Below are 12,169 nucleotides of genomic sequence, written 5' to 3'. Positions count from 1 at the left end.
TCGTTACCGGCAAGTCACTTTACTCGTACCGTAATGCATGACCCCGTGGCTAACTCCTTAGTCACATTGAGCTCATTATGATGATGCATTACCGAGTGGGCCCAGAGATACCTCTCCGTCATACGGAGTGACAAATCCCAGTCTCGATTCGTGCTAACCCAACAGACACTTTCGGAGATACCTGTAGTGCACCTTTATAGCCACCCAGTTACGTTGTGACGTTTGGTACACCCAAAGCATTCCTACGGTATCCGGGAGTTGCACAATCTCACGGTCTAAGGAAATGATACTTGATATTAGAAAAGCTCTAGCAAACGAACTACACGATCTTGTGCTATGCTTAGGATTGGGTCTTGTCCATCACATCATTCTCCTAATGATGTGATCCCGTTATCAATGACATCCAATGTCCATGGTCAGGAAACCATAACCATCTATTGATCAACGAGCTAGTCAACTAGAGGCTTACTAGGGACATGTTGTGGTCTATGTATTCACACATGTATTACGGTTTCCAGTTAATACAATTATAGCATGAACAACAGACAATTATCATGAACAAGGAAATACAATAATAACCATTTTATTATTGCCTCTAGGGCATATTTCCAACACCAGCACCTAAAGCATTCTTTTCATGATCTACTTGCATAGAAAATTTACTGCTCTCCACATAAGCAAAATTCTTCTCATTCGGAATGGTGGGAGTATCATAAGAGACTTGAATACTATAAATTATTTCCACATTAAAAGAGTAATGTTCAGAAAAAGGGTAATCAAAGTCATGACAAGTTTTATAAATATAATCATCACTACTCTTTATAGCATAAGCTTCATCACAATAATCATCATAAGTAGCAACTTTGTTCTCATCATAATCAATTGAAACCTCTTCCAAGATAGTGGAATTATTACTAAATAAAGTCATGACCTCTCCAAATCCACTTTCATAAATATAATCATCAACATCCTCCAAAATAGTGGGATCATTACTTCCTAAAGTTGGCACTCTTCCAAACCCACTTTCATCACTATAATCATCATAGGTAGAAGGCATGCTATCATCATAACAACTTTGCATATCAAAACTTGGGAGGCTAAAAATATCATCTTCATTGAACGTAGCATCCCCAAGCTTGGGACAAACATTAATTTCAGCAAATATATTCTCAAATATGTCATTCTCATCAAACATAGCTTCCCCAAGCTTGGGCCTTTTCATATCATAAGCATAATCACTCTCATCATTAATAGTATGGATAGCACCAATAGTATAGCAATTATCATATTCTTCCAAGCAAGTGCCAAAAAGATTTTCAAGATCATAAGAGGTATTATTATCTTCCCAATCATAATCATCACAACAAGCAATAGGCATAACGAGATCATCATCAAGTGCATCATCTTCCACAATTATTTTTGATTCATTTTCATGAGGCACAACAATAATAGGAGCAAAATTATTTGGGAGAGATATCTTTTTACCTCTCTTCCTTTTTCTTTTCTTCTTCTTCACAACATCATGTGTGGGTTCAATCCTATTTTTGGAGCTCCTTATTAATGAGATTGGTTGAATAGAAGGCTCCTCCTCGTTACCTGATTCATCATAAGAAATAATAGGAGGATATTGGGAAGTCTCTTCCCTTTCATTAGTATTTTCTTCATCTTCTATTTGTTTTCTTTTCTTTATGTAGTTGGCAATATAAGGATTTTCAATGCAATTCACCGCACAATACATATAAATTTCTTCTAGATCAATATCGAGGAATTTCTCAAGGTTATATTCTGGAATAATCTTGGTTTGACGTTTCATTTCTTCATAACCCAAAAGCAAACTAAGTTCATTATAATGTGGAAGGGAAATCAAGTCATCACAATTTTTGGACACGATTCGATCATGAAACAATTTGCATTTCATATTTAAATGACCATGTTCATTGCAAAGTTCACAAGTATGGCTAAGAAATTTTAAATTTTCAGCACTAACATTTAGCCTTTCTTGCAACCATTTAGTTTCTAAATGCTTATGCCTCTTGCAATATCTATCTTCCCTATTTGGTGTGTACTTGCAAACCCAATACACTCCACAAAAATCGACATGCTTATAAGAGATATTTTCATCATGACTAGTGCAATCATCATTAGTACTATGGATATTCAAAGAGTTCATACTAACAACATTGCAATCATGCTCATCATTCAAAGATTCAGTGCCAAACATTTTAATGCATTCTTCTTCTAACACTTTGGCACAATTTTCTTTTCCATCATTCTCACGAAAGATATTAAAAAGATGAAGCGTATGAGACAAACTCAATTCCATTTTTTTGTAGTTTTCTTTTATAGACTAAACTCGTGATAAAACAAGAAACTAAAAGATTCGATTGCAAGATCTAAAGATATACCTTCAACCACTCACCTCCCCGGCAACGGCGCAAGAAAAGAGCTTGATGTCTACTACGCAACCTTCTTCTTGTAGACATTGTTGGGCCTCCAAGTGCAGAGGTTTGTAGGATAGTAGCAAATTTCCCTCAAGTGGATGACCTAAGGTTTATCAATCCGAGGAGCGCGTAGGATGAAGATGGTCTCTCTCAAGCAACCCTGCAACCAAATAACAAAGAGTCTCTTGTGTCCCCAACACACCCAATACAATGGTAAATTGTATAGGTGCACTAGTTCGGCGAAGAGATGGTGATACAAGTGCAATATGGATGGTAGATATAGGTTTTCGTAATCTGAAAATATAAAAACAGGAAGGTAACTAATGGTAAAAGTGAGCGTAAACGGTATTGCAATGAGTTGAAACAAGGCCTATGGTTCATACTTTCACTAGTGCAAGTTCCCTCAACAATAGTAACATAATTGGATCATATAACTATCCCTCGACATGCAACAAAGAGTCACTCCAAAGTCACTAATAGCGGAGAATAAACGAAGAGATTATGGTAGGGTACGAAACCACCTCAAAGTTATTCTTTCCGATCAATCCATTGGGCTATTCCTATAAGTGTCACAAACAACCCTAGAGTTCGTAGTAAAATAACACCTTAAGACACACATCAATCAAAACCCTAATGTCACCTAGATACTCCAATGTCACCTCAAGAATCCGAGGGTATGATTATACGATATGCATCACACAATCTCAGATTCATCTATTCAACCAACACGAAGAACCTCAAAGAGTGCCCCAAAGTTTCTACCGGAGAGTCAAGACGAAAACGTGTGCCAACCCCTACGCATAGGTTCATGGGCGGAACCCGCAAGTTGATCACCAAAACATACATCGAGTGAATCAATAGAATAACCCATTGTCACCACGGTTATCCCACGCAAGACATACATCAAGTGTTCTCAAATAATTAAAGACTCAATCCGATGAGATAACTTCAAAGGGAAAACTCAATCCATTACAAGAGAGTAGAGGGGGAGAAACATCATAAGATCCAACTATAATAGCAAAGCTCGCGATACATCAAGATCGTATCACCTCAAGAACACGAGAGAGAGAGAGATCAAACACATAGCTACTGGTACATACCCTCAGCCTCGAGGGTGAACTAGTCCCTCCTCGTCATGGAGAGCGCCGGGATGATGAAGATGGCCACTGGTGAGGGTTCCCCCCTCCGGCAGGGTGCCGGAACAGGGTCCCGATTGGTTTTTGGTGGCTACAGAGGCTTGCGGCGGCGGAACTCCCGATCTATTCTGTTCCCCCAAGGTTTTAGGGTATATTGGTATATATAGGAGGAAGAAATACGTCAGGGGAGCCACGAGGGGCCCACGAGGGTGGAGGGCGCGCCCAGGGGGGTTGGGCGCGCCCCCCTGCCACGTGCCTTCCTCCTTGATCCCCTGACGTGCACTCCAAGTCTCCTGGATTGCTTTCTTTCCAAAAATAACTTCTCCAAAGGTTTCATTCCGTTTGGGCTCCGTTTGATATTCCTTTTCTTCGAAACACTAAAACAAGGGAAAAACAGGAACTGGCACTTGGCTCTGGGTTAATAGGTTAGTCCCAAAAGTAATATAAAAGTGCATAGTAAAGCCCATAAAACATCCAAGATGGGTAATATAATAGCATGAATACTTCATAAATTATAGATACGTTGGAGACGTATCAGTGAACTACTCCCTCCTCGTCATGGAGAGCGCCGGGATGATGAAGATGGCCACTGGTGAGGGATCCCCCCTCCGGCAGGGTGCCGAAACAGGGTCCCGATTGGTTTTTGGTGGCTACAGAGGCTTGCGGCGTCGGAACTCCCGATCTAGGTTTCTTTCTGGGGGGGTTCTGTATTTATAGGAATTTTTGGCGTTGGTTTCACGTCAGGGGGTTCTCCGAGTCGTCCACGAGGTAGGGGGCGCGCCCAGGGGGGTAGGGCGCTCCCTCCACCCTCGTGGACGGCTCGAGACTCTTCTGGCCCAACTCTTTTACTCCGGGGGCTTCTTTTGGTCCATAAAAAATCGTCAAAAATTGGCACGTCAATTGGACTCCGTTTGGTATTCCTTTTCTGTAAAACTAAAAAACAAGAAAAAAAAACAGAAACTGGTACTGGGCTCTAGGTTAATAGGTTAGTCCAAAAAATCATATAAAATAGCATATAAATGCATATAAAACATCTAAGATGGATAATATAATAGCATGAATTTCATAAATTATAGATACGTTAGAGACGTATCAGCATCCCCAAGCTTAATTCCTGCTCGTCCTCAAGTAGGTAAGTGATAAAAGAAATAATTATGAAGTGTGAATTCTAGCAGGTGCACAAGTTTGATCAATGATAATTTCAATCACCTTTTCTAGCATCATTATATGTCATAACAGTATCTCATCTCATAAACATTTTCATGATCAAGTAACAAGCTATTCACATGTTAAAGTATAGATCATAAACTTTCTTGAAACTAACAAACCATGCTCTTAGTCATCAAACAATTGCAATTCATCTTATTTCGGGAAGGGTCTACGTAAGAGCTTTGATTCAGCAAACTCCACATACTCAACTATCATTTAATTTTTCACAATTGCTAACACTCACGTGATATTTATGGGTTCAAAGTTTTAATCAGACACAAAGAAAGATAGGGGCTTATAGTTTCACCTCCCAACCTTTTACCTCAAGGGTAATGTCAACAATAATACTTTATGAAAACCTACATCCAAGTGGATATATATCCGGATCGCTCCAACACAAAGTGCTTGCCAAAGGAAAAAGTGTAAAAAGGAAAGGTGAAAATCACCATGACTCTTGTATAAGGGTAGAAGGTAAAAGTAAAAGATAGGCCCTTCGCAGAGGGAAGCAGAGGTTGTCATGCGCTTTTATGGTTGGATGCACAAAATCTCAATGCAAAAGAACGTCACTTTATATTGCCGCTTGTGATAAAGACCTTTATTATGCAGTCCGTTGCTTTTATTTCTTCCCTATCACAAGTTCGTATAAAGCTTATTTTCTTCGCACTAATAGATCATACATATTTAAGGAGCAATTTTTTCATTGCATGCACCGATGACAACTTACTTGAAGGATCTTACTCAATCCATAGGTAGGTATGGTGGACTCTCATGGCAAAACTTGGTTAAGGAATGTTTGGAAGCACAAGTAGTATCTCTACTTGGTGCGAAGAATTTGGCTAGCATGAGAGGGAAAGGCAAGCTCAACATGTTGGATGATCCAAGACAATATAACGTTTCGGATATAGGAAAACATAACCCATTAAGTTGTCTTCCTTGTCCACATCAACTTTTTAGCATGTCATATTTTAATGAGTGCTCACAATTACAAAAGATGTCCAAGATAGTATATTTATATGTGAAATCTCTCTTCCTTCAATATTCTTTCATGCATTGTTCAAGTGACCAATACAATGTTTGCTAACCTTCAATAAATTTACCACCTCTACTTCTTATATGTGAAGTCATTACTCCCCATGGGATAAGCATATGAAACATATATAATTTCAGATTTATGATATTCAATTCATTCAATGATTTACTCATAGGATATAAGTGAAGCACATGAGTAAATGACAAAACTACTCTAAAAAGATATAAGTGAAGATCAATGAGTAGTCAGATAATTATTTAGCTATGTGAGGACTCTCTCTCATTTAAGTACTTCAGATCTTAAGTACTTTATTCAAACAGCAAGCAAAACTAAATAAAATAAAATGCCGCTCCAAGCAAAACACATATCATGTGGTGAATAAAAATATAGCCTCAAGTAAAGTTACCGATAGACGAAGACGAAAGAGGGGATGCCTTCCGGGGCATCCCCAAGCTTAAGCTTTTGGTTGTCCTTGAATTTTACCTTGGGGTGCCTTGGGCATCCCCAAGCTTAGGCTCCTTCCACTCCTTATTCCATAGTCCATCGAATCTTTACCCAAAACTTGAAAACTTCACAACGCAAAACTTAACAGAAAACTCGTAAGCTCCGTTAGTATAAGAAAATAAATCACCACTTAGGTATTGTTGTGAACTCATTCTAAATTCATATTGGTGTAATATATACTGTATTCCAACTTCTCTATGGTTCATACCCTCCGATACTACTCATAGATTCATCAAAATAAGCAAACAACACAATGAAAACAGAATCTGTCAAAAACAGAACAGTCTGTAGTAATCTGTAACTCTAGAATACTTATGTAACTCCAAAAATCCTACCAAATTAGGAAAACCTGAGCAATTTGTGTACCAATCCAGAGCAAAAATAATCAGATCAAAAGCACGTTTCTGTGAATTATCAAAACTAATTTACTGGGCGCAAAAGTTTCTGATTTTCAGCAGGATCAACACAACTATCACCGTAAGCTATCCTAAAGGTCTTACTTGGCACTTTATTGAAACAAAATCTATAAAACATAATTACTACAGTAGCATAATCATGTGAACACACAAAAACAGTAAGGGTAAATATTGGGTTGTCTCCCAACAAGCGCTTGTCTTCAATGCCTTTCTAGCTAGGCATGATGATTTCAATGATGCTCACATAAAAGATAAGAATTGAAACATAAAGAGAGCATCATGAAGCATATGACAAGCACATTTAATCCTAACCCACTTCCTATGCATAGGGATTTTCTGAGCAAACAACTTATGGGAACAAGAATCAACTTGCATAGGAAGGCAAAACAAGCATAACTTCAAGATTTTCAACACATAGAGAGGAAACTTGATATTATTGCAACTCCTACAAGCATATATTCCTCCCTCATAATAATTTTCAGTAGCATCATGAATGAATTCAACAATATAAACATCACATAAATCATTCCTTTCATGACCCACAAGCATAGAAAATTTATTACTCTCCACATAAGCAAAATTCTTCTCATTCGGAATAGTGGGAGCAAATTCAAGAAAGTAACTATCATTGGATTGAAAATTGAAATCAAGATGACAAGTTTCATGGTTATCATTATTCCTTATAGCATACGTGTCATCACAATAATCATCATAGATAGGAGGCATGCTTTCATCATAATAAATTTGCACATCAAAACTTGGGGGACTAAAAATATCATCTTCATCAAACATAGCATCCCCAAGCTTGTGGATTTGCATATCATTAGCATCATGGATATTCAAAGAATTCATACTAAAAACATTGAAATCATGCTCATCATTCAAAGATTAAGTGCCAAACATTTTAATGCATTCTTCTTCTAGCACTTGGGCACAATTTTCCTTTCCATCATTTTCACGAAAGTAAATTAAAAAGATGAAGCATATGAGGCACCCTCAATTCCAATTTTTTTTAGTTTTATGTTATAGACTAAACTAGTGATAAAACAAGAAATTAAAAGAGTGGATTGCAAGATCTAAAGATATACCTTCAAGCGCTAACCTCCCCGGCAACGGCGCCAGAAAAGAGCTTGATGTCTACTACGCAACCTTCTTCTTGTAGACGTTGTTGGGCCTCCAAGTGCAGAGGTTTGTACGACAGTAGCAAATTTCCCTCAAGTCGATGACCTAAGGTTTATCAATCCGTGGGAGGCGTAGGATGAAGATGGTCTCTCTCAAGCAACCCTGCAACCAAATAACAAAGAGTCTCTTGTGTCCCCACCACACCCAATACAATGGTATATTGTATAGGTGCACTAGTTCGGCGAAGAGATGGTGATACAAGTGCAATATGGATGGTAGGTATAGGTTTTTTTAATCTAAAAATATAAAAACAGCAAGGTAGCAAGTGGTAAAAGTGAGCGTAAACGGTATTGCAATGCTAGGAAACAAGGCCTAGGGTTCATACTTTCACTAGTGCAAGTTCTCTCAACAATAATAACATAATTGGATCATATAACTATCCCTCAACATGCAACAAAGATTCACTCCAAAGTCACTAATAGCGGAGAACAAACGAAGAGATTATTGTAGGGTACGAAACCACCTCAAAGTTATTCTTTCTGATCGATCTATATTCAAGAGTTCGTACTAGAATAACACCTTAAGACACAAATCAACCAAAACCCTAATGTCACCTAGATACTCCAATGTCACCTCACGTATCCGTGGGTATGATTATACGATATGCATCGCACAATCTCAGATTCATCTATTCAACCAACACAAAGTACTTCAAAGAGTGCCCCAAAGTTTCTACCGGAGAGTCAAGACGAAAACGTGTGCCAACCCCTATGCATAAGTTCACAAGATCACTGAACCCGCAAGTTGATCACCAAACCATACATCAAGTAGATCACGTGAATATCCCATTGTCACCACAGATAAGCACATGCAAGACATACATCAACTGTTCTCAAATCCTTAAAGACTCATACCGATAAGATACCTTCAAAGGGAAAACTCAATCCATTACAAGAGAGTAGACAGGGAGAAACATCATAAGATCCAACTATAATAGCAAAGCTCGCGATACATCAAGATTGTGCCAAATCAAGAACACGAGAGAGAGAGAGAGAGAGAGAGAGAGAGAGAGAGAGAGAGAGATCAAACACATAGCTACTGGTACATACCCTCAGCCCCGAGGGTGAACTACTCCCTCCTCGTCATGGAGAGCGCCAGGATGATGAAGATGGCCACCGGTGAGGGATCCCCCCTCCGACAGGGTGCCGGAACAGGGCCCCGATTGGTTTTTGGTGGCTACAGAGGCTTGCGGCGACGGAACTCCCGATCTAGGTTTCTTTTTGGGGGTTTCTGTATTTATAGAAATTTTTGGCGTTGGTTTCAGTCAGGGGTGTCTCCGAGTCGTCCACGAGGCAGGGGACGCACCCAGGGGGTAGGGCGCGCCCTCCACCCTCGTGGACGGCTCGGGACTCTTCTGGCCCAACTCTTTTACTCCGGGGGCTTCTTTTGGTCCATAAAAAATCGTCAAAAATTGGCACGTTAATTGGACTCCGTTTGGTATTCCTTTTCTGTAAAACTCAAAGACAAGAAAAAAACAGAAACTGGCACTGGGCTCTAGGTTAATAGGTTAGTCCCAAAAACATATAAAATAGCATATAAATGCATATAAAACATCTAAGATGGATAATATAATAGCATGAATACTTGGAAAATTATAGATACGTTGGAGACGTATCACGGGACTAGCCGGGCTAGGTGGGGTGGGCAGCGACAAACAAACACGCTGACACAAACAAACAACCAAGCACATCGACTAGGTTGGGGTCAGGAGGAACGAAGCGATCGAAGTTTGTCAATAGGGGACCATGTTACAGGATGACGTTACATTAGATGTGAGATATTATCTCACATCTGGATGGGATATAGACGGACCCTTATGTATGGGTCCGTCTATATCCCATCCAGATGTGAGATAATATCTCACATCTAAGAGCATCTCCAACAGCCGCCCAAACGCGCGGCGCGCTAAAAATCAGTTTGCAGCGCACCAATCGCCTGCTTTGGCGCGGCGAGGAGCGCTAGCTCCAGCGGCCGCAGTAAACTTAGCGCGCATGTAGCTCCGGTAGGTGCGCTAAAATGCAGCGTGCGCGCTCTCGCACAAACAACATATGCGCTCCAAACACAAACAAGAAGATCAAACACAAACAAAATGAATCAACAATAAATAGTTCAATTTCGTTATTACAACTCAAACAAATAGTTTATCTTTCAATACAACAAATAGTTCAACAATACAACATCAAACACACAAATCATGATTCTCTTTGTTGGCCATTCCAATCCCACCACTCCTCAATGAGATCCTTCTGAAGATTATCATGTGCTTCGGGACGTCGAATGGCATGATAGGAGGCAACAAAACGGGCCACCCTTTCAGCCCTCCGCCGCACTCGCACGGGATGTCCCAAGAACTCATAGTGAGAGTATTCTACATCTTGGCCACGCTCATTCTCGATGATCATGTTGTGCATGATCACACAAGCGTGCATGATGTACCAAAAAATCTTTTGATCCCAAAATCTAGCCAGTCCTCTCACAATAGCAAATTGGGCTTGCAAAATCCCAAAAGCTCTCTCCACATCTTTTCTAGCCGCTGCCTGAGAATTGTGGAAATCAAGATTTTTCTTACCTTCCGGTTTTTTCAACGGCTTCACAAATGTTTGCCACTTTGGGTAGATGCCATCCGCAAGATAGTAGCGTACGGCCATTTGCTACAAACTGGACTGGTGGCAGTTCACCATTTGCAATCTTATTCATCAGGGGTGACTGGTTGACAACGTTGATGTCATTCAAAGATCCAGGCATTCCAAAAAAAGCATGCCAAATCCAAGTCTCTTGATCGGCCACCGCTTCAAGGATTATAGTGGAACCCTTTTTTTGGCCGTGGAATTGCCCATGCCATGCCTTAGGACAATTCTTCCAACTCCAATGCATGCAATCTATTGAGCCAAGCATACCTGGGAAGCCGCGAGCTTTGTTCATCTCCAATAGCCTTGTGGCGTCTTCAGCATTGGGAGATCTCAAAAACTCCTGGCCAAACACTTGCACAATTCTGACTGCAAAGCGCTTGGCACACATGATGACTTGGCTCTCACCATGGCCAAGTGATCATCAACTAGATCAGCCGGGATACCGTATGCCAACATACGCAAAGCGGTTGTCACCTTCTGAAAGGTGCTATGCCCGATTTCTCCGGCGGCATTCCTCCTTTGCTAAAAACACGGTCATGGCTCGCTAGTTTCTCTACAATGCGCCTGAACAACTCGGTGCTCATCCTAAACCGGCGACGAAAGTACGACTCGGGGTATGTGGGATTCTCCACAAAATAGTGCCTCATCAATCTGTTGTGGGCATCGATCCTATCCCTCCAAATTTTCTGCCGACCCATAACCGAACCACCGTGCTTCGGTTTTTATTGATGTGCATAGCTAGGATCATTGCAAGATCCTCCTCCTCTTCCATATCAAATTCTTCTTCGGAAGAATCATACGACGAACTCATCTACAATGTTCAATTTAAACTAGGCTATAAAAACTACAAACAACATACACCAAATTCATGTAAAAAATGTGAAGTTGAAGCAATACATACCTTGCGGGCGTTTTGTCGAACACCTTGCGGGCGCCGAGCGGCAGTGGGCGGCCGGGCGCTGTTCGTCGGAGGATTGCCGCGCGCGATGGGCGCGGTGACTAGAGGGAGACAGAGGAAGCCGCGACGGCACAGGGATAGGCCGGGGAAGCGCCGGAACGGTCACCGGAAGAAATGGGGTGGCGTGGGCGGCGGCTACGCCAGCGTCTGGATGGGGTAGGTGGAGTTGCGAGTGGGCGCTCGAGACTCTAGCGCGCGGGAGCGGGCGCAACAAATAAGCGGCGCGCGATGGCGTTTCGGCCCGCGCGCTGAACTAGATATGCCGCGCGCGCGGTTTTTGCGCCTCCGCTGGAGCGCCCGGAGCGGTTGCGCGTGCAAAAAACACTAATTTCTCAGCGTGGCGCTTATGTAGCACGGCTGTTGGAGATGCTCTAATGTGAAGTCATCTTGTAACATGGTCCCCTATTGACAAACCTCGATCGCTTCGATCCTCCTGATCCCAACCTAGTCCATGCGCTTGGTTGTTTGTTTGTGTCAGTGTGTTTGTTTGTCGCTGCCCACCCCACCCCACCCAGCCCGGCTAGTCCCGCCCCTGTCGGGCCTTGTTGTTGGGCCTGTTTGTTTGTTTGTTTGTTTGAGAAATATAGAAATAGACCAAGTTGCCAGTTTTTTTTCTTGAGACAAGACCAAGTTAATTACCAGGTGATGACGAACTGTCCTGCG

Source organism: Triticum aestivum, chromosome 7D (assembly GCF_018294505.1).
Source record: "Triticum aestivum cultivar Chinese Spring chromosome 7D, IWGSC CS RefSeq v2.1, whole genome shotgun sequence".
Classification (NCBI taxonomy): Eukaryota; Viridiplantae; Streptophyta; class Magnoliopsida; order Poales; family Poaceae; genus Triticum; species Triticum aestivum.
Note: the sequence above shows the minus strand (reverse complement) of the source record.